Source organism: Carassius auratus, chromosome 29, assembly GCF_003368295.1.
Source record: "Carassius auratus strain Wakin chromosome 29, ASM336829v1, whole genome shotgun sequence".
Classification (NCBI taxonomy): domain Eukaryota; kingdom Metazoa; phylum Chordata; class Actinopteri; order Cypriniformes; family Cyprinidae; genus Carassius; species Carassius auratus.
The window spans coordinates 12,064,606-12,087,105 of record NC_039271.1 but is presented as its reverse complement, the minus strand read 5'-3'; the positions used below and the strand labels follow the sequence as shown (position 1 = coordinate 12,087,105).

The 22,500-nt window shown below is 44.4% G+C and overlaps 1 protein-coding gene and 1 non-coding gene across 2 annotated transcripts in view; one reads left to right on the top strand and one right to left on the bottom strand.

Annotated features, from left to right (window-relative positions):
• LOC113048087 (neuron navigator 3-like) overlaps positions 1-22,500 on the top strand; it is a 295,342-nt gene that overhangs the window by 122,473 nt on the left and 150,369 nt on the right. The window lies entirely within an intron of this gene.
• On the bottom strand, positions 11,005-11,118 carry LOC113048687 (U5 spliceosomal RNA). The gene has a single exon (XR_003276529.1). It is a non-coding gene; the product is annotated as a U5 spliceosomal RNA (small nuclear RNA).

Sequence of the window (22,500 nt, the reverse complement as noted above, 5' to 3'; positions counted from 1 at the left end):
CACTCTGTAATCTGCTTCGGTATCTGGCAGGACTTTTTCACAGGATCTTTCAAGCTCTTCAGGCATACTATTACTTTGAGAAGTCCAGACTTCTTGGAAATCTAAGTTCCTCTCCAAGATGAGGTGGTTACAGACAGTACGATCGTTGTTCAAAGGGGGTGAACGTGGTGCCCCAGTGACCCCCACCTCCAGCCTGAGCATGCCCTCAAAGAAAGACATCTCAGCCAAACAGGTAAGAGACCTGAATGGTAATATCAGGCATAGTAACGAAGATCCAAGCTCTGGACACATATGGTGTTTTATTTAGGACATAATGAATTTTAAAAATTATAACAATTTAAGTAAATATATGTAAATATTTTTGAACTGCTCAGAATGTGGCAAATTATTGTAATCATGATCAGCCCATGTAGTCTCAGCCCATGCAGCCATAAATGCAATGCATTCTGCAATTGATTGTGTTTTATTAAGATATTAAGGTTGAGTATATGATAACATGTGCAGCAGCTGAGCAACCTTAATCCATGAAGCATCACATTCATTTTGCACAGAATATAAAGCCCCTCTATATGTGTGCATGTGAATGTTTATGTGTATTATTCATGTGTGCTCTGTTTGGATTTGCTTTGTCTGGATTTCACAATGTGCTTCAAATGCATTGAGTCCTGCTGGCTGGTTGATGACACAGTTATTGTATGATAATATCTTTATGGCTTCCAGGCTTATCTCTGAGAAGCACCCATAAATTCTCAGTCAAGTTAATACCCTTTTCCTCAATGTCATACTTAACATTTCAGCTTATTTCTGCTAACACATAACATTTTTAGATACATTTTATATTCATTTTGCTTTTACAATTGGTTTATTATTAATGTCCTGTTCTGTCAAGGGCTGGCCATTTTATTGTAATAAAATTATATAAACACACACACACAAACACACACATATATATATATATATATATATATATATATATACACACACACACATATATATTAATAATTAATATGCAATTATTAATATGCAATATATATATATTATTTTTTATGTTCAACCACTTTGTTTGCAAAACACAGCTTCAAACACATCTGAAAGACATCTGATGTGTAAAAAAAAAAACAGATTTTTGTCTTGTGTTACAGGAATGCCAATTATGCTTCACATATGGACATTAAAATATTTGAGTTTGTGTGTTGAGATATGTGGGTGGTGAGGTTTGTGCCATGTTTGGACAATCTCATGGCTAATGAAGATCAGCCCATGTTAAATGACTGTGCTCTCCCATGGACGGCAGACGAGGTCTGCAGGAACTGACTCGAGGTCTGACAAGGGCTTAGCGCCTGACTGCATTAGTCTAATGACGGATAATGACAGTTCAACAATCCACTCAGCACAGGACCAGCACACCCACAATCAATGATTTATGACCTCTTACCGTCAAATCACCTTGATGTCTTAAAACCACTTTTGGGGGAAAACTAATTCTGTTATTACTCATTATGATTGGATGATATCCCAAGAGAAAATGCTTGCAAAACCAAAGGAGGAGGAAAAAAATGAAGTAAAGTTTTTGCTCTTGGTCTTTTAAAGTCTTAAGGAACATGTCAATGTTGAAATGAAAAGCAGCTTATTTGAGTACGAGCCTAAGATAACATCTTCATTGTCTTGGTCTTGCCAAGGACTCGGAAGTATGTGGACTTGGTCAAGGCTCGGGACTATGGACTATGCCCTCTACTCGTCTTGGTTTTGACTTGATCCTCTTCTGGTCTCTGCCTTGATTTTGATTCAATCCTATTAAAATCTTGGTCTGGAACCAGATTTGGATGATCTGCTTTTGACAACAACACTGAAAGATGATTTGTCTATTGTACTGTATATAAACAGGTGGAGCATTTCACTTGCAATACAAAGGTCATGGGTTCAATTCCCAGTAAACGAAAATGCAAGTTATTTTATATCAACTGTAAAGATGCACTGTCTGTGCCAATATCTGTATTCCTATCACAGTCCATTTCTACTCATTATTTCTCCCTCTACCCACTAACCTCGAAGGAATGAGTATACTAGCCAGTTTTTAACAACCGCTCCTTTCTATTTTCCTCCGTAACTACCACACTTGTCCATCACTGTCAACCACAACACTAGATTCAGTTTAAATGCTGCCAGAAAATGCTCTGTTCCATTTATTTATTCATGGGAGAAAATGCTGAGTCAGAAGCTACTTTAAATCCTCTCATTATATTCCCATGCTGAAAAGCGTACATAAAACATTCCTGTTTACTGTAGTGCAGAGGAATCGCAGTGGATCACTGATGCCTCTTGATCATTTGATCACATTGTAGACCGGGTGAGAAGGTAAGTGCTGCTTTGGTTGCACGAGACCTGCTCACTCAGCACCTTTGAGATTGGGTGGCACTACTGTTATTTGTCCAAGCATGTTCAGCTGCTGTTGAAATAATTACCAAAATCACCCTGAACTAATGTTAACGGGCCTCTCGCCGAAGAGAGGGAGAAAAATAAACCACTCTCTTTTCTCTTTCTCTTTTTCAGACACTATCTTTTTTTGTTTGCTCTCCTTGTACATTAGAAAAAGACAGCTAACATATGCACACATGGGAGGTCTGCCTGATTCAAGCCAGACGGGAGATCAATGTCATTGATTTGAATGGAAATGCTAACAGCTAGCTTTTGCATTGAGATGAATGGAAATGCTAACAGCTAGCTTTTGCTGTTTCAATCTAAATTTGGATTAAATTATCAATTTGCTTCTTCAGTCTTTAATCGATACCACCAACTGTGAGCTAAAAGAAATGTCGCAGCTGTAATTATAACTATGTGGCGGGTATGCGCTTTTCTCGTAAATATGATCATTTTGATTTGGAGCAATATATATATTGTATGTGTTCATTGTATATTAAAATCAGAGATGCTCACAAGTCTCTGAGCTAGAGTCCAAGTCAAGTCTCAAGTCTCTGAGCTAGAGTCCAAGTCAAGTCTCAAGTCTCTGAGCTAGAGTCCAAGTCAAGTCTCAAGTCTCTGAGCTAGAGTCCAAGTCAAGTCTCAAGTCTCTTTATTATATTAAGTCTCTGGTTATAATAAATGTTGCATCACGTACAGCGACCCATCCAAGCTGCTTAGAACACTGCATAGCTATATATAAGGAATTCAAAGCATGTAATATGTTATTATGACAACTCTATCTATTAGCATACAATATCAACTTTGATTTTGGTATATAATCAGTGTAAACAGGCTATTGCAACATGACAAAAACACCAAGAATGCTTCACTTTTAAGTTAATATCTGTATTTTGCATTTATGGATTCAGTAATGGCCTTCTGTCTGTCCTGGCTGTATAGCTGCACACCTCTTGTCTGGCTTAAGAATGAACGAAGCTACGCTGACTTATGTTATTCATACAATACCTACTCACAAATAAATATCAAAAACAAAGCCGGCTGCAATGAATTTCTGTGCAAAACAGCTTTTACTACAAACACTTACACACAAGAACATTGTTATCACACAAGAACATTTTGATAGAGAACCAAAAATATTTAAAGTAGATAAAATTAGAATAAATAAAATGGAAATGTCTACATACTATTACTACTGTAAACTTTGCAAATAGGACATCAGCCCCTTCAAGTCAATGAACAATAACAAAGTGGGCTGCAATGAATATCTGTGCAAAACGTCATGGCTCCGCTCCTACCCAATGACAGAGGCACGCAGGTTTTTTTCCACTGGAGTACTCACGTGAAGGATGCGTGCACAACTAATAACTAATAACATCACGCTATAAAGGGTTGGCCTGCGCTGGGTGCGCCCCTCCCCCTATAACTGTTCTGTCTCGCGGAGGAGCTCATTTGTGTGCATCTGTGTGAAACACGCGCTCTGAAACACGCATAGGAAAAAAGAGCGACAGAAAGAACGGCTCCCCTCCAGCCGTGACTCGGCTCCCATCGTTCATGTTTATGAGCCGTTCAAAAGAATCGGTTCGTTCGCGAACGTCACAACTCTAACAGCGAGCTCATCTGACGTTTACTAAAAATTAACATTGTTCACGAGTCCCGGAGCTCGAGTCCGAGTCGAGTCTGAAGTCTTTCGAGGACGAGTCTCAAGTCGAGTCTGAAGTCACTGTTTGTGCGACTTAAGTCGCACTCGAGTCCGAGTCTCAAACTCGAGTCCCCATCTCTGATTAAAATACACTCTTTCAACCTTCATGGCTATAAGAATCCATACTTCTGGGTCCATTTGCTCAAGGGGGAAATAAAAGATAAAAAAATAAAATAAAATAAAAGATGTTGAGCAATTTGGGGTTTGGGTCCTTAAATTTGACAGTATCAGTCAGGTCATCGTGGACTTCAGGAGAAACCCACCTGCACTCCCCCCACCCACCATCATGAACAGCACTGTGACTGCAGTGGAGTCATTCAGGTTCCTGGGAACCACCATCTCTCAGGACCTGAAGTGGGACATTCACATTGACTCCATTGTGAAAAAGGCCCAGCAAAGGTTGTACTTCCTCCGCCAGCTGAGGAAGTTTAACCTGCCACAGGAGCTGCTGAAACAGTTCTACTCCACCATCATTGAATCCATCCTCTGCACTTCAGTAACTGTCTGGTTCAGCTCAGCTTCTAAATCTGACCTCAGAAGACTACAGAGGGTAATCCGGACTGCTGAGCGAATCATCGGTTCAACTCTCCCATCTATTCAAGAACTGTACTTATCCAGAGTGAGAAAAAGGGCTGTCAAAATCACTCTGGACCCCTCACATCCAGCACACTCCCTCTTTGAACTGTTGCCATCTGGTCGACGCTACAGAGCACTGAGCACTAGAACAACCAGACACAGGACCAGTTTCTTCCCTCAGGCAATCCATCTTATGAACAGCTGATAATAACGGCGAACACACTACACTTTATATTTATATACACATACACTTTATTTATCTAACACACATACTTAGTATACTCTTAAATTTTGCACATAATATATATGTACATACATAACTGCATTTGTAATATACCTGCCTACAATTGTCATTTGTATATTGTCATTCACTATCTACTTATTTGTATTTTTTATTCTTTTATTATGTGTTTTATGTTCTGTCGCTGTCATTCTGTTGTACTGCGGAGCTTCTGTCACGAAAACAAATTCCTCTTATGTGTAAACATACCTGGCAATAAAGCTCATTCTGATTCTGATTCTGATTCTGTCAGGTCGGGTTAAGTCACAGGCTGAATTGAGCACATTTACAGGCTGAATTGAGGCTTCAGTTTAATATCTGTTCAAACCTATATTACACACAATGAGCCTCCACTTCTTCAGAACGTATTATGAGTAAATGAGGGCTATTAGCAACATTAACCTTTGGTCTCAGCCACCTCCCTTTGCAGACAAAAAAGGCTTTGATGCTTATGTAGGCAAAAGCATTAGTTCTAAAATACCTGATTTTAACTACTGTCCAATGACTGGAAGACTTCATATTGTCATGTTCTATGAAGTCTTGCATTCGTCATTCTTGCCGCTGCCTGGAGTTTCATGGTTCCTGGAGTTTTTCATCCAGCCTCTGCAGTCTGGCACAGTTTGACATCTTGATGGTTCTGCCACGTCTATCTCTTTCTCTTGCATGACGCTGGATGCTGACTGACAGCATGTGCAGCTGCTTTGTCACATGTGTCAGTGGGTTGTTGGGATTCAGCTGCGTTTCTGATCCATTTCCTGGCCTCTCTCTTTGTCTTTTTTCATCGCAGCTCTACTGCACAGCTGCTGCAACCTCGTGCTGATCTTTCCCAAGAAACAAATGAAAGGAAGCTCTCCATCCCTCTCTTCTCGTCTTCAGCTCTGCGCTTCCCCTGTTTCCGTGTAATCCTCCATTCGGCACATCCCAGATTAGCCATCCCACAGTGCCTTGCACCGAGGTCTCTAAATCTCACGCCTCCTCCAAGGCTGGGAAACAGTGAAGAAAGAGTGAAAGGAAAAGAAGTTGTGAAAAAGCGAATGTTACACAATGCTTTGTTCTTTGGGAAAGTTTCGTGTAATCACTCCATTGTGCAGCTAAATAAAATAGTGTGGGTTTGTAGATGGTTATGTGCAAGCTTTTCCAGCACGGCTGGTTTGTTTGAGTGGTCTTGAGTCTGTTTTCCAAAAGTGGGCCTGCCAGAGTGCGAGACTGACCCCGAGATGAACTGGTCTGGTTTGGTGTGGGCTCTGTTGCACAGATGTCCAGCTGAACTGGGAAAACTGGGTCCTCTCTCAAACCTGGATGTACCAACGCTCTTCAAAACTGGCTTTGATTCTCGATAGTGAATTTAAACATGGTCTACAAAATTCAGGCCGCCTTCCAAAGCCATAATCAGAGTGAAATCTGCATTCACAAGGCTTTCATTAAAAAGCACTTCATGAACCAATAGCTGCCGTGTAGCAGCATGACTAGATCTGACTCACGGCTCCGTCAGAGCAATTGGGATATTCCACATATTTCAAGGTTTCAATGGCATTCCTAACTCTCTTCACTCCCTCCATTTTTCTTTAGATTTTAGTCTATATTTTAACATCCTGTGGAATTTTACAACTATACACTGCCAAAATATAATTATTTTTTCTGAGGCCTGGATATATATATATGTGCTCACATCAGTCAAGTAGCTGTAGTTCAGCTTAAAGATGTCTGCGTTGGTTACTTAAGGCCAGGCATTTCCTGACTGTCATGTAGACAAATGAGCTTCATGCTACAGTAGTCCAGGAATATAGAATGAGGCGTCTTGTTGATGGTATTCCAGTAAGATTATAGGAAACACATTGATGAATGACAGACATTTATATTACCGTGTTTGTAAGTTGATAGAGGAAAAGCAGATGTAATGAAAGGAGATACATGAATTTAATTGAAAATTATGAAATTGCCTGGTTCCTTGAAAACTGTTGGAGGTCACAGTTGGCTGGTCTCTCAGCATGTATTTTAAAAAGATGCAAACCCTCCATCCTACTCTACCGCCATCTATTATTTGGGTAATAATGTCGTTGGAGTGGTTATTGATGCAAAAAATCTTGCCAACAATTGGAAATTCTATAAAAATCATGTGTATATAAATTCTTACTAACAGTAAGATTTTTGGGGTAATATATAGAGCATTTTTTTCTTTAGTCTATAACATTAATTAAATATGTTCTGAAATATAGAGATATATGAAATGAGCAAAAAAAGAGAGAAATAAATTAAATTACTGCATCATTATAACAACAGAAGCAGTATCACATTTTAATTACTTTAGATTAATTTAGGCCATACATGAATTTATACAGACAAAGAAATACATAAATACATAAGTTATATGAAGTATACAGGTTTGCACAATTTTCTCTTCCTGTTCATGGTACACCTGCTATAGACATCCGCCAGTACTGCTGCTGTCAACATCTGTTTGTGAATGTGAATGTTTATTTGTCTTTTATCTCTGCAAATGGGAGTACAGAAAGAAGGCTTTGTTTCACACCACAAATGCTCTGGTTATGTTATATGAGAAAGTGTTTGTAATTATTTTGGCAGCGTGAAACTCAAGTGTCATTGTTAAATAATACTGTGGTTTTAATCCTTTTTCTGACAGCTTTTTTTTTTTTTTTTCAAAGAGTATTAGCTACAGAGCAACATTTTTAAAGAAAAGAGAAACTAAGCCAGTCCCGAAAACTTCTGTGAATATGATATGGCATCCATAGTGACCATCAGCAGGATTAGGCATTAGGCATTTTTTTTGCTGTCAGACATGCATTTATAATTTTTTTTCTTTTAGACACTTATTACTATGCTTTATTTAACGGTATAGTTTGCCCAAAAGTTAAAATTTACTCTCCCTCATATTGTTTCAAACCTGTAAGAGTTTCTTCTGTTGAGCACAAAAGAAGATATTTTCAAGAATGTTGGTAACCAAGGAGTTGATAGTAGCCATTGACTTCCACAGTTTTTTGTTTTTTTTTTCATACTATGGAAGTCAACGGCTATGGTCAACTGTTTAATTACCAACATTTCTTCAAAATATCTTCTTGAAGTAGATTACATAATGGGAGAATTGTCATTTTTGGTTGAACTATCCCTTTAAAAAGCCTTTCTTTCCAATCTTTGTTTGAATATGTAAAAACACATGTAGCGTTCTTAATTGGTCACCCACAGAGAAATTAGACAGGCTATCAACAGCTCAAACTCATTGCTTTGTCCCACAGCGTGTGCTGTCTTCCCTATTGGCATGTCTGCTTAGCTTTTTTTAGTCTTAAACTTTAATGTTCTTGAAGGCATAGTTCACCCAAAATGAAAATTGATAATTTACTCAAGCATGTTTTTCCAAATCCACACAAAACATTACAGGAAACATTGTGATTATGGTTCTCCTGCTCTTTTCCTATTGACTGTCATTTCTCATAATTTGAGGCTCAAAAAGCCCCACAAAACTACCACTATAAATGCTTTTAATGTTTCAATCCCCTGACGTCTTCTAAAGACATGCAGCAGTTTTGTGTGTGGAAACTTCTGAGTACAATTTACAGATTTGATTTTATTTCATTTTCCCCCTGAACACCTAAAATATGACGTTTGCTATGAGTGACACCAAACCTATTGGTTCTCACATGTCACATGGCCAAACACAGCATCCTACTGCTTTAAAATAATGTAAGGGTAGTAAATGACATACATTTTGGATGACTGTGAGAGATGCAGATACATGTTTGGTCATATAAGAGCTTTTAATAGACTTTTTTATAGTTTATAATCAGTCTCTGAATTCATTATTCCTATGCATTTAAAGGGATTTCAACCAGTGGGAGCGAAGGGACAGGCTTATTCAATGCTGCTGTGAGAAAAGCAGTCCACTGGGTTTGCTGCTATAGAAGTCTTCCCTTCAGATCTATAGCCCACACAGTCTCTGTTCATTTATAGTGGATCAGTGGAGGTCCACAGGGGAAAGGTCTTCTTCTCCGAGCATGTCCGTGCCAGTTTTAGATGTACTCTACAGTCCAACGCAGACAGTCTTTTTCTTGGTGTTGCACTGCAGTGTTTTACAAGCAGACATAATGCCTTTAAGTTCAGTGCCTGGAATAGTCACAGGCTTTCATGTTTAGAACAGTTGTTATCTGTACTTCTGCAGATACCCAGCTGTGTTTAGAGCCCCAAAATGATTAGATTAGAATTTGTCTGAATGCTGCAGTCTGAGACACGCCATGGAAGGGATAGCAGTATCATTCGAGCAAATTAGCAGTGTATCCGTCACGCTTTGACTTGATAACATAACCCTTGGTTGCAGTGGAACACTATCCTTATGTGTTGACATTACAGTCTGCTGCTCCTATATGGGAAACCTGTCAAGGCCATGTCCTAGTTTACCCCAAAATCATAAGAAAAGTTGTATTTTAAAATATCAAATATAAGCTTATTTATACATTCATTTCTTTTTTTTCTTTCATTTTTATTTTTATTTAGGTGATTTACTGACCACCTGCTTTTTTTATATCCGCTGTTGCATTTTGAAACAGACAATGCAATATTAATTATCGTAACAGAAAATACCAGGAGATAGATATCAATGTAATTAAATTTTAATTTAATTGTATTATTTTAAACAAGCATAGTATAAAAGTGGTATGACAGATATATAGCTGTAACTGTGTTTTTATGATAATAAATAATGACTTCACAATGCATCGTGTTGATCTTTAAAATATGCTTAATTTTCTTGAAAGTATTTTTTTTATTTTTAAGATTCCCAGGTACATTGATCATCACGTCAGCCATGGGGCCTATAAAATTTCTACCATCAGAAGGGTTGCATAGTCTTGGCTTGGTCCTGGAACCTCACAACCTCGCTCTGTCATCCATGCCAGCTCACCACAACAGTTTGTCCATACGTCAGCCGTTATGTGTACTCTGTTACCATAATTAGTAGGTGCAATCCCATTTGTGCAAACAATCAGCGGAGCATCTCTGTAGCATTTTCCAAAAGGGTTTCCCTACTCTGCTATTAGCTGCCTGCCGAGTGTATTTCTCCATGCTCCCGATCACTGTCTCCAGTGGTATTAAGCTGAGAGAAGCTCTTTCCCACTGATGAGGCCCGGCCAAGTCCGAGCTCCCCACTGACCTCCTGTTTAAGTGGGAGTGCAGAGAATGTTGCTTTGGGTTAAAAGAAATGAAAAGAAGGAAAACTCCAAACAACTGAGGAAAATCATTAGGTGGATGTAATAATGGCTTCTCTCTCACCCTGCATTTACTGTTTTTGAGGTTTTCTGCAAACCATATTTAGCTGATTTATCCATTTGTATCCATCATGTCCTTTTTGTTGTTTGTGCATGTAAGTGTATTTGTGTTTTTCTGTCATTTGTAACTGGCTGTGTTGCGTGTATAAAAATGCTTAAACTGTACACCAATACATGGCTTTTTATATACAGTACAGTTGTTTATTTTTGCAGCCCCGCATTCCTTTTCTGAAAGAAGCTGATAATACATTTTTAATTTTCCCTTTTTTTTATCTGTTTATGTAAGTGTGCTGAGTAAGGAGTTCTCAAAATGGTAACGCTGCCATCTAAGAGTGGAGAATTTGTTTGAAATGAACATCCTAAGATTAAGAGAAAACTTGCAATGGCAAACTGGCAATTTCACAGTTGAGCGATTCGAGTGTTTCCCGGAGAGCCTCCTGCCTTTGAATCTGAGATCTCACTGGCTGTTGAAGATCAAACTCAAGCATAGTGTGACTTGGTCCTTATTCAAGACCATTTACCCTGGAAGCTTTGTAGAGAAGCTGAAAATCACAATGCGGCCAAAATTATGTGGACATTCTTATATTTAATTTCAGTACCACGGGTATTAAGTTTGTCTTCTGTTTGCTGCTATTAAAGCTTCAGAGGTTGCTCAAGGGCACCTGAGTCGTGGTATTGCCTGCCCGAGATTCAAACCCACAACCCTAGGGTTAGGAGTCAAACTCTCTAACCACTAGGCCACAACTTCCTCTTGTAGCTCTGCTGTGAGCAGAGCACCCAAAAATACAGGTCACTCGCAAAAGTTCCCCTTTACAAAATCTTTAGTAAAAGGCGAAATATTTATGCAACAATGAAGAGAAACTTGAGCTGAGTATAATATATAAGGCTGGGAAAAATAAATGGACAAAAATGAACATGCACAATTAAATAACCAATACCGACCAATATGTATCTAATTTGCACCAACAACTGTTACATTGGGCATCCCTATTCATAGGGAATAGTAATGCATAATGCATTATCTACAAAGAAGCATAATTTGTCCATTTTTAAACATCTGTATTTGACAGTTCTCTAGTTAATTCAGACCACAGCACAGGCATGTAGCATCACAATGTGATTTTAACAACTGTGTGAGTTCGTTCTTGTAGCATCGTTTGGTCAGCAGGTCCTGCTTTGGCTCAATTTCGGCCTGAACTGTGAGCAAGCTGCCTTGCTCTTTGTCTGTAGCATTTTGTGTCTGCTGGCTTGATATGTGCCATGACAGCATTTGTTTGGGTTGAAAATCCTATCACAGCAGAGCAGAGGCATTATGCTTCACAGACCGAGTCCAATGATGGATTCACAGCGTTATGACGGAGCCTGTGAATCATAATAGAAGACAGTGTGGCTATGCAAAGGATAATGAAGGATCTTGCCTACCTTTTTATCTATAACAAAGCATGACGTCTCTGTGTTTGAATAAATGGGTATAATATAAGGGGCACAACTGATTTGGCCAGGTTTGCTGTGTGGACAGTATTGTTGGAGCCACTTTATCAGTAAAGGCAAACATGTGAAGCGAGTTCTACCACATTCCTTCTAGATAAGTAAGAAAAACCTAAAAATGGGACTAATTACTTAACGGGCTTTTATTGACGCCAGGAAAATGAAACTGGGAACATTCTGCTTTGTTTAAAATGTAAGGAGGTTGATGAGCTGATGTAGGAAGAGAAAACCCTGAATCCACAGGAACACCGTGACATGATTGCAAATTATCATGACTCGATCAATCACCTTGTGTCTAGACCCGCAGACAGACTAATTTTCCTCATTGGATGAAAGCACTTTACAAATTGCATGCCGGACTGAGTATTCTATGATGTTGAGATAATGCATGCATAGGTTCTTTTGAAGACACAGACAAAACTGATTGTTCTTCTCCAGCCAAGCTTTTCTGGTATCAATCACCTCTCACAGTGTCACATACCGCATTGATGTAAACAAACAGAGGGAAAGTTTTGCATAATAAGAAAATGTTAGTCGTTGTGTGGAAAAACAGAACAAGACTTACAAATGTGATGTGAACCCAATGTGCATGACTCAGTCTCCTTCGGAAAGCTTTCTTTGAATGTAGAAGAACATTTTCCTTCCATATCAATGGATTTTATAATTCCAAACAATCGCACAGTTAAAGGAATATTTCGACTTCAGTGCTGGTTCAGTGCTGGTTAAGCTCAGTTGAAAGCAATTCTGGCATTGCGTTGAGACAAGTACAAAATATTAAATTGCCATTTACAGTGAAAGTAAATAGGGCCAATCCATAAACATTAAAATACTAAAAGAAATAGTGCAACGCAAGACATAAGCAATGTGTTTACATGATTTCAGTAAATAAAAAAATAAAAAATGTTTTCTGTGTAAAATATAACATAATTTTATTTTATTTCATTTTATCCAAATGTGCCATGACAGTGTAACACCTAAACTGATTTAAAAAATGACCAGTGTTGTTTTAATATCTAGTTGTTTTATTAATTAATTTTGAATAAGCTTTTATTTTTACATTTTGGAAGTTTTACCATTTTAGTATCAATAATTTTTTTTTTTTTTACTTTGTTATATGCTTTTGAAATTTGTATTAGTTTTTGTTTTATTTAAATTCACTAAAGCTTGATTTCACTTTACTAAAATGTTAAATGATAGTAACCCTAAAAATGATGACAAATTTACAGTTCTAATAGAAAGTGTTAACAAGAACTATTTATGTAATTGCTTTTAAATCCTCTAAAAATTGTCCCAATTCACTTCCACGATTAATGGCTCATCACCGGGTTGATTTTTAAAGAATAGGCATGAATCATAAGTTTTCACTTGTAATTCCAGTCCTTGTGTTCCACTGAACTGTGACGGGTCCCCACCAGTTTCTCGCTAGGGACCGTGCTGCACATGTACTCTCAGGCCTTTTATAGGCCTCTCCCCACACGCCAGTGGCCACTCATGAATGATGAAGTGCCGGGTCATTCATAAGACAGACATGGCACAGATTAACACAGCTGTTTATGCTCTGGCAATGCCATGTCCCATTCCCCACTCAGGCCCTTAATTGGGCACCACGCGCTCTGGCTTCTTGCCGGTTCCAGCTTCCCATTTGGTTTCCGTCAGCAGGCCATAATGAAGAGAAATGAAGTGAGTGCTTTCACCTCTCAGCACCACACTACTTAGCCACACGGTCCCTGAAGTTTAACTCGGAGTCTCCCAGGCCACATCTTGACTGCGGCAAATCTGACTTAGAAATTGTTACGGGGCCCCTGTAACAACAACAACATGGTAGGCACGTTCTTAAAACTGGGTGCGATGGGTATTATTGCTTCTAATAGCCTTATCTGTTTGACCAGTCTAAGCAGATTGTGATTTATTACCTGCGGACCCCTTAATCCAAAATGCTCTGTTGTTCTTGCCTTCTTGAGGCAAGTCAAGGTCTGATAAGCTTGTCACAATAGTTTACATCCTGTTAATCTCACCCATGAGTGTTGGACTAGCCCAGGCAAAAGAGTTTGTTCAACTGTATGAGTGCATGTGTAAGGGGCGAATGGGAGCGGGAACTCAAGACAATCTGAATATGTTGACGGAGGTGAGACTGTCGTGCCAAACCTAACACAGTGCTGGACGCTCTTCCAGGGGCCGGACCTGCTTCCTGGCCAAACACAATACATCCAGTGTTAGAAAACACAGCATCGCATGTAATCATGTCCTGGAGGCCACACGGTTCCAAGAGTTAAGCAAACAGGCTCCGAAACTCTCTGCTTAAACTATCAGATTCAGAGCATTTGGCAAGCAGAAGCCAGATGTTATTGGCTGTGAGATTAATAGACTGTAGACCTGGATATTGATTTTTAGACTCACAGTACTTCTGTGATAGCAGAGTTCCACTTTGTATCCCAAAAGTAATTTTATTGAGGTTTACTAGTTTGAAATTGGACGGAAGTCCTCCATTACTCATATTAGTCCTTGAATTACCATGGGATTCCATTCGAAATGTATTTATATGGTCATTTCACGGTCTAAACTGACTACATGTGTGCACAAGTAATGATGAACAACTTTTCTGATGGCTTTAATGAGAGAAAGGCATGACATTTTCTTTGCAAAGACAACTGCTGTTAGCTCGAGTACACAAGCTTGATTTCACACATCATTTCAGACATATTAGCATGGAGTGCTTTAGCGGGGAATTCTCAAAACTGTATTTTTTGTACTGTCATGGCATCATTTTATTTCGAGGAGTAAGTTGGGTAAAGTTAGTTAAACTGCTGGCCTTATAGCTAGCCACCTAAATAATGACACTTCAAATCCAATGACTTAGAAATTTGAGGGGAACTCTAACACCCCCCAAAGTTCTATATGTGCATGGGGATTACGCTTCCAATGCTCAGGCCAAGCATTCACTCATGTGTTTGTGTTTTGCCTCGCAGGGTTGTGAATTGAGAATTGAGGTGAGAATGGCAGTGCTGTTATTGTTAATTCAAACAAACTAGGCTATTTAAAAAATCATGATACTGAAGTGGAACCTAAATATTAGGAAAAAACTACTTAGACATGAAAAACTGCATCCTTAAAAATGAACTGTTATATGTTTAGATTTAAAACTTATCTAAAACTGAAATGAAAAGACGTTGAAGCTATATAAATTACCAGAATAAATTAACAAAATTGATTAAAACAAACTAAATTTAAATGAAAACTGAAGATATAAAAATAAAAATGAATTCAAAGTAATAACTACTTTTAATAGTGTATAAAAATGTTAAATAACACTTCTTTGTAATTTAATTTGAATTAAGGCTACAAACGGAATTGCAATTTGAATTTGAAAAGCAATTAAAAAGGTATTGAAGCTGGAAATTAAAAAAAATAAATAAATGCTGAATGCAGACTTGACTTGACAAAATCTAAATAAATAAATAAATAATACCTTTTTTAAGTCCGGAGGTTTACATGTCTTACTGTATATGCAGGTATAATACCCAGAATGCACTTGTGTGTACCCATTAGAGATCTTATTCAGTGTGGTCAATTCAATTCAGATTCATACTCATAAGTTAAAATAGAGCCAGTTCTTCGATTTAGAATTTTGCCCAACCCTGTTATGTAGCACATGGTTGCTCTCTCTCTCTCTAACATCAGTCACCAAGTAAAGTTTGCCCTCTGATTCCAGGCTAAAATATCTTTCCAAAAAAGTTCAACAGAAAAATCTTAGTGAATCTGACATTTGAATAGCTCTAGTGGAGAAGATTTCTTCAAAGCTGTGATCTGTGTCCATGGGTGATTAGTAATAGAGGACAATGCACACGATGTAAATACAGTATCTCGTTGCTAATGAGTCAGAATCCATTAGGGGTCTTTCTTTTCACATTGCGGCCAATTGGGCATTTTAAGTATTTCAAAGAAGGTGCGGATTGAGTCTCTCAGAGCTGCTGATTACACAGAGCAGAGAGAGGCCCATCGTAAACACACTGCTGCAGATGAAAGAGTTGTGCTCTCTGCTCAAACACACGCAAGGCTCTGATCTGCACCAGCGGTGTGGGCAAAGGCCCATTAAGCTTTCAGCATGCTCACATACATGGGCCAAAGTGCTGACTCCACAGCCTTTTACCCCCATTTAACAACACCTATCTGTTAATGATGGATGGGGTAAAGAGGGAAAATTCACTCTGCAGATAAATATCAGCACTTCCCTATCTGTCGGTCACTACGAGTTATGTCGACTGACAAATGGGGTCTCACTTGGGAGGCCAATCATCTCTGATTTTAAGAGAAAACGCCAATGAAATTGGCAAGTGGATTAACACACCTGAGCCACTCCCCGTGCCAGCGGGTATAAATAGGGCGACAGGTGCATCCACTCATTAGATTTTTGCTTCGGAGCCGAGTAGTGGATGAAGAAACCTCTACAAAGCCATCATCTTTGTTTTGTTCTACTGTTCCTGGTCGGTGTGACGGCGCATTACAGCGGTGTCCCTGCGAGTCGGCGATTCCCCTGGGCGCTTCGGCTAAAAGAGACAGTTCTAAAAGAGCAAATCACGGACGATTCGCGTCTTTTTCAAGATGCCGTTTCGTCCGTGTCCTTCTGGATGCGGTCGTTTCCTGTCTTCGGTTGACGGTCACGAGCGTTGTCTGCAGTGTCTGGGCGTCCAACACGCTGAGGCTGCGCTCGTGGATGATTCATGCGTCTACTGTGGGCGTATGAACATGGCAGCGCTGCGATCGCGTCTCTCACTCCTCAAGGGGAGTGCAGCAGACCCCTCTGTCGCCACCCGTCCCGGTCTCTCTGGCTCGAGCAGAGGGCCGCCGGCTGGCGCTCTGGGAGATCTGAGGATCACAGTGAGAGCTTCTCCGCCGGGCCACGCCCCACGGACCTCTCACTCCTCACGCAGCGACTGTCCCGTGCAGCTGCCGATTGATTCTGCTGGGCCGTCTCACAGCGGTCCCAGCGTGTCTTTCGGTGCGCCGCCCGAGGACCAGATGTCGATTGCTGCATCGGGGGATGGGTTATCGACCTCTGAGGATGAAGGTTCGGCGGGGCTGCCCCCCTCGGGTGTTGTCGCTACTGCCGAATCGGACTTGGAGTTGTCGGCCATGCTTGCCCGGGCAGCCGTGAGTATCGGACTGGAGGTGACTACACCGCCCAGTCCCGAGCCCTCACGGCTGGATGATTGGTTTCTCGGCGCGGGACGCGGCTCACAACCTCGTTCTGCTCCGGTGCCTTTCTTCCCGGAGGTGCATGAAGAGGTGACAAAGTCGTGGACGGCCCCTTTCACGGCCAGAAGCCGCTCTTCTCCCTCTTCCATCCTCACCACCCTCGATGGCGGGGCAGCCAGGGGGTACGTAGAGGTTCCCCAGGTGGAGAGGGCGGTTGCGGTGCACTTGTGCCCACAAAACGCCGCCACTTGGAGGAATCGTCCGCGCCTCCCGTCCAAGGCCTGTAAGCTGACGGCCGCACTCGCTGCCAAGGCTTACAGTGCTGCGGGCCAAGCTGCCTCTGCCCTGCATGCCATGGCTATCCTGCAGGTACACCAAGCCAAGGCACTCAAAACCATGCACGAGGGTGGTACCGACCCGGGGTTGATGCAGGAGCTGCGCACGGCGACCGACTTCGCCTTACGGGCAACGAAGGTCACGGCGCGGTCCCTCGGGAAGGCGATGTCCACGCTGGTGGTCCAGGAGCGGCATCTCTGGCTGAACCTGGCTGAGATGAGGGACATGGACAAAGCGCGCTTTCTCGACGCCCCCATCTCCCAGGCAGGCCTGTTCGGCGACACTGTCGAGGACTTTGCCCAGCAGTTCTCGGCGGTACAGAAGCAGACTGAGGCCATCCAGCACATCCTGCCCCGACGTGTCTCTCCGGCTGCCACCGTTCCGTCGCGGGTAGCGCCTCAGCCTGCTCGTCGCCGTGGGCGCCCCCCTGCGTCCTCTACGCCAGCTCCGCCCCGTGCTGAGAGTTCTTCGAGGCCGGCGCGTCGAGCCCCGCGCAGGAGAGCGGCGCCCCCCGTGTCACTCCCGGCTGCGAAGTCCTCCAGGAAGTCGACCAAGCGGCCCTGACACGGGCAACTCGGAGATGCGGAGAACTGCTCTTCAGGAGATGGCGAAGACAGCGCCACTCCTTCCCCCGGAGGAGGGCCGGGCGGAGAATCTTCAGTTTCTGTTTTGTTCTGTTCCGCCACTGGCCGGAAGGCTCGTGGCTTGACAATGAGCGACGCACAGCTTCCTCACTCTCACCCACGACGCCCCCTTTCGCCAGCGGCCAAGAGGTCGCGGTTCGGAGACGCAACGCCTCTCCACGCGTCTCTGGCCAGTTCCTCTGGGAACACGAGGAGTGTGGTTGCGATGACCCAGGACGCTGTGCCTTCTGGGCCTTCCGGCACGACTCCCCATCGCTGCACCACTGCGGGTATGTCGACTGTCCCTTTGGTGCCACTTGTACGGTATCTGGGAGCGTGGCTTGCGCTGCCCAACCCGTCACGCTGGCTCATCCGGACGGTTCGACTCGGCTATGCGATTCAATTCGCCCGGCGACCCCCCAAGTTCAATGGCGTGCTCGAGACTTCGGTGGCAGTCCAGGACGCCCCTGTCTTGCGCGAGGAGATTGCTGTCCTCCTGGCGAAGGATGCAATCGAGCCGGTCCCTCCAGCCGAGATGAGGACGGGGTTTTACAGCCCTTACTTCATCGTGCCCAAGAAGAGCGGTGGCCTTCGACCTATCCTGGATCTGCGAGTCTTGAATCGGGCCCTACACAAGCTCCCGTTCAGGATGTTGACGCAGAAACGCATTATCAAATGCGTCCAGCCCCAGGACTGGTTTGCAGCGATCGACCTGAAAGACGCGTACTTTCATGTCTCTATCCTCCCTCGTCACAGACCGTTCCTGCGCTTTGCTTTCGAGGGTCAGGCATGGCAGTACAAGGTCCTCCCCTTCGGGCTCTCCCTGTCCCCCCGTGTCTTCACGAAGGTCGCGGAGGGCGCCCTTGCCCCACTTTGGGAAGTGGGCATCAGGATCCTCAACTATCTCGACGACTGGCTCATTATGGCCCGGTCCCGAGAAGAGTTGTGCGATCACAGGGACTTCGTGCTTCGGCACCTCAGTCAGTTGGGGCTTCAGGTCAACCGAGAGAAGAGCAAGCTCTCCCCTGTGCAGAGAATCTCTTATCTCGGTATGGAGTTAGACTCGGTGAGTATGACGGCACGTCTCACCAGCGAACGTGCCCACTCAGTGCTGAACTGCCTGAGTTCCTTCAGAGGCAGGACAGTGGTACCACTGAAACACTTTCAGAGGCTCCTGGGGCATATGGCATCCGCAGCCGCAGTCACGCCGCTCGGATTGCTTCATATGAGACCACTTCAGCACTGGTTACACTCCCGAGTCCCGAGATGGGCATGGCGCCGCGGTACACATCGTGTCACCATCACACTGATGTGTCGCCGCCTATTCAGTCCTTGGTCGGACCTTGCCTTTCTACGGGCCGGTGTGCCCTTGGAACAAGTGTCCCGGCACGTTGTTGTCACAACAGATGCCTCCAACTCGGGCTGGGGCGCGACATGCAACGGGCAGGCAGCCTCTGGGTCCTGGACAGGACCTCGACTGCTTTGGCACATCAACTGCCTGGAGTTGCTGGCAGTGCATCTAGCTTTGCGACGGTTTCGTCCGCTAGTGCTGGACAAGCACGTGTTGGTCCGCACGGACAACACTGCGGCTGTTTCGTACATCAACCGACAAGGCGGGTTACGATCACGCCGCATGTCTCAACTCGCCCGTCATCTCCTCCTCTGGAGTCAGACGTGGCTCAAGTCGCTGCGCGCTGTCCACATCCCGGGGGAGCTCAATCGTGCAGCCGACGCGCTCTCACGACAGCTCACTTTCCCCGGGGAATGGCGACTCCATCCCCAGACGGTCCAGCTGATTTGGAGTCGATTCGGGGAAGCCCAGGTAGACCTGTTTGCTTCCCACGAGTCCTCCCACTGCCAGCTGTACTATTCCCTGTCCCAGGCCCCCCTGGGCACAGATGCACTGGCACACAGCTGGCCTCGGGCTTTACGCAAGTATGCGTTTCCCCCAGTGAGCCTGCTCGCACAGACACTGTGCAAGGTCAGGGAGGACGAGGAACAGGTCCTGTTGGTTGCGCCTTACTGGCCCACCCGGACCTGGTTTTCGGAACTCATGCTCCTCGTGACAGCCCCTCCCTGGCGCATCCCCCTGAGGAGAGACCTTCTCTCTCAGGGGCTTGGCACCATTTGGCACCCGCGTCCAGATCTCTGGAACCTCCACGTGTGGCTTCTAGACGGGACGCGGCAGACCTAAGTGATCTGCCCCCAGCAGTGGTAGACACTATCACTCAGGCTAGAGCCCCTTCTACGAGGCAGGCCTATGCTCTGAAGTGGAGTCTGTTCACGAATTGGTGTTCTTCTCACCGAGAAGACCCCCGGAGATGCCCGGTCAGAGTCGTGCTTTCTTTCCTGCAAGGTAGGCTGGAGCGTGGGCTGTCACCCTCCACCCTGAAGGTGTATGTGGCTGCCATTGCAGCACATCACGATGCAGTGGACGGCCGGTCCCTGGGGAGGCATGACCTGATCGTTAGGTTCCTGAGGGGTGCCAGAAGGTTACATCCTCCTAGGACACCCCTGATTCCCTCCTGGGACCTCTCTATTGTCCTGGCGGGACTTCAGAGGGGTCCCTTTGAGCCGCTGGATTCGGTTGAGCTGAAGTTCCTGTCTCTCAAGACAGCGCTCCTGATCGCGCTCACTTCCATCAAGAGGGTCGGGGACCTCCAAGCATTTTCGGTAAGTGAAGAGTGCCTTGTGTTCGGGCCGGCCTACTCTCACGTTGTCCTGAGACCCCGGCCTGGATACGTGCCCAAGGTTCCCACCACTCCCTTCCGAGACCAGGTGGTGAACCTGCAAGCGCTGCCCCTGGAGGAGGCAGATCCAGCCTTGTCGTTGCTGTGTCCCGTAAGAGCGCTTCGCATATACGTGGACCACACCCAGAGCTTCAGAAGCTCTGAGCAGCTCCTGGTCTGCTTTGGAGGTCAGCAGAAGGGGAAGGCTGTCTCTAAGCAGAGGTTGGCCCACTGGATAGTGGACGCCATCGCCTTGGCTTACCATTCCCAAGGCGAGCCGTGCCCCCTGGGGGTGAGGGCCCACTCCACACGGAGTGTGGCCTCTTCCTATGCGTTGGCGCACGGCGCCTCTCTGGCAGACGTTTGTCGAGCTGCGGGCTGGGCGACACCTAACACCTTTGCGAGGTTTTACAACCTCCGTGTAGAGCCAGTTTCCTCCCGTGTGTTGGGTAACAGGTAATTGGCGGGAAGGGCTGGCTGGGTGTCTCGCTTGCTGCGCCATTCCCCCTAACACGGGGATGTGAGCGCCTTCTTCTCCCAGTAGAGTTCCCCGGTTGGCGTACCCTGGTCGAGCATCCTCCAGCACCCTCGGCGTCAGACTTGGCGGAGCAGTCTGTCGCCAGGCCCAGTACTGGCGTTAGCATGCCCGGAGCCGGTCAGCCCCTGTACTGGGCTAGGTGTCCATATGGCTGGGTTCCCTGCGGGTAATCCCATATGTGTATTCTTCCACGGTAAGGTTTCCCTCTTGGCAAACCCGTGTCTTCCCTTGACAGATCGCTCTGTCGGTCTCTTCTGGCAGCCGTCCCATCCCTACTCCAAGGTAGGACCTGCCTCAGAGACCCCTTCCATATGTAGTACTGCCCCCTGGGTCAGTCCATATCAGTATATCCACATGTCACCTCCCTACGGGTAGGATGTGGTCTCCGTAGCGACCTTTCCTAAAGGCTCGCTTCCCCATTGTCTTGCCAGCTGAAAGAACAAATAGGGAAGATTTGAAGCAATCTTTCACTGAAGGTTGAAATCCCTTCCATTTACTTTATGTGGGCGGAACAGCAGCATGGCCTTCTCCAGCAGCGATGTACTCACCCTTTGGCCCCTTCGGTACCAAGGTCAGTGAATTTGCGCTGGGGCTTTGGGAAGGTTACGACCTTAAGCGTAGCTTTTGTGGCACGCCAAGGCTTGTCAACAATTGCAGCGCCTCAGGGTTGTGACGAGGTTCAGGTTATGGCGTTTTCCATAGGACCCCATTTGTCGGTCGACATAACTCGTAGTGACCGACAGATAGGGAACGTCTCGGTTACGTACGTAACCCTCGTTCCCTGATGGAGGGAACGGAGACGTTATGTCCCCATGCCACAACCTTGAACCATTCGCTGTTGCCGGGACACGTTCTCGGCTCCTCAGCGTAAAACCTAATGAGTGGATGCACCTGTCGCCCTATTTATACCCGCTGGCACGGGGAGTGGCTCAGGTGTGTTAATCCACTTGCCAATTTCATTGGCGTTTTCTCTTAAAATCAGAGATGATTGGCCTCCCAAGTGAGACCCCATTTGTCGGTCGACATAACGTCTCCGTTCCCTCCATCAGGGAACGAGGGTTACGTACGTAACCGAGACGTTCCATTCTTTATACAGTCTTTTATATGCTCATATTTTATGTAATTGGTCTTCTGGCTGTGCCAGCCTGAGACTGTTTGTATCACAGCTGATGGGGGTGAAGTTTGGGTTTGATGTTTCTGTTGCACTGTAGAACAACACCTGCCCAAACTCATTGAAGTCAAACAGGAAGCTTTGTGATATGTTCATCACAAGGGATAAACTCTGTTTTCAACAACCCATTTCCATTTTTTTTTTTTTTTTATCTGTCCACAAACTACCCATTT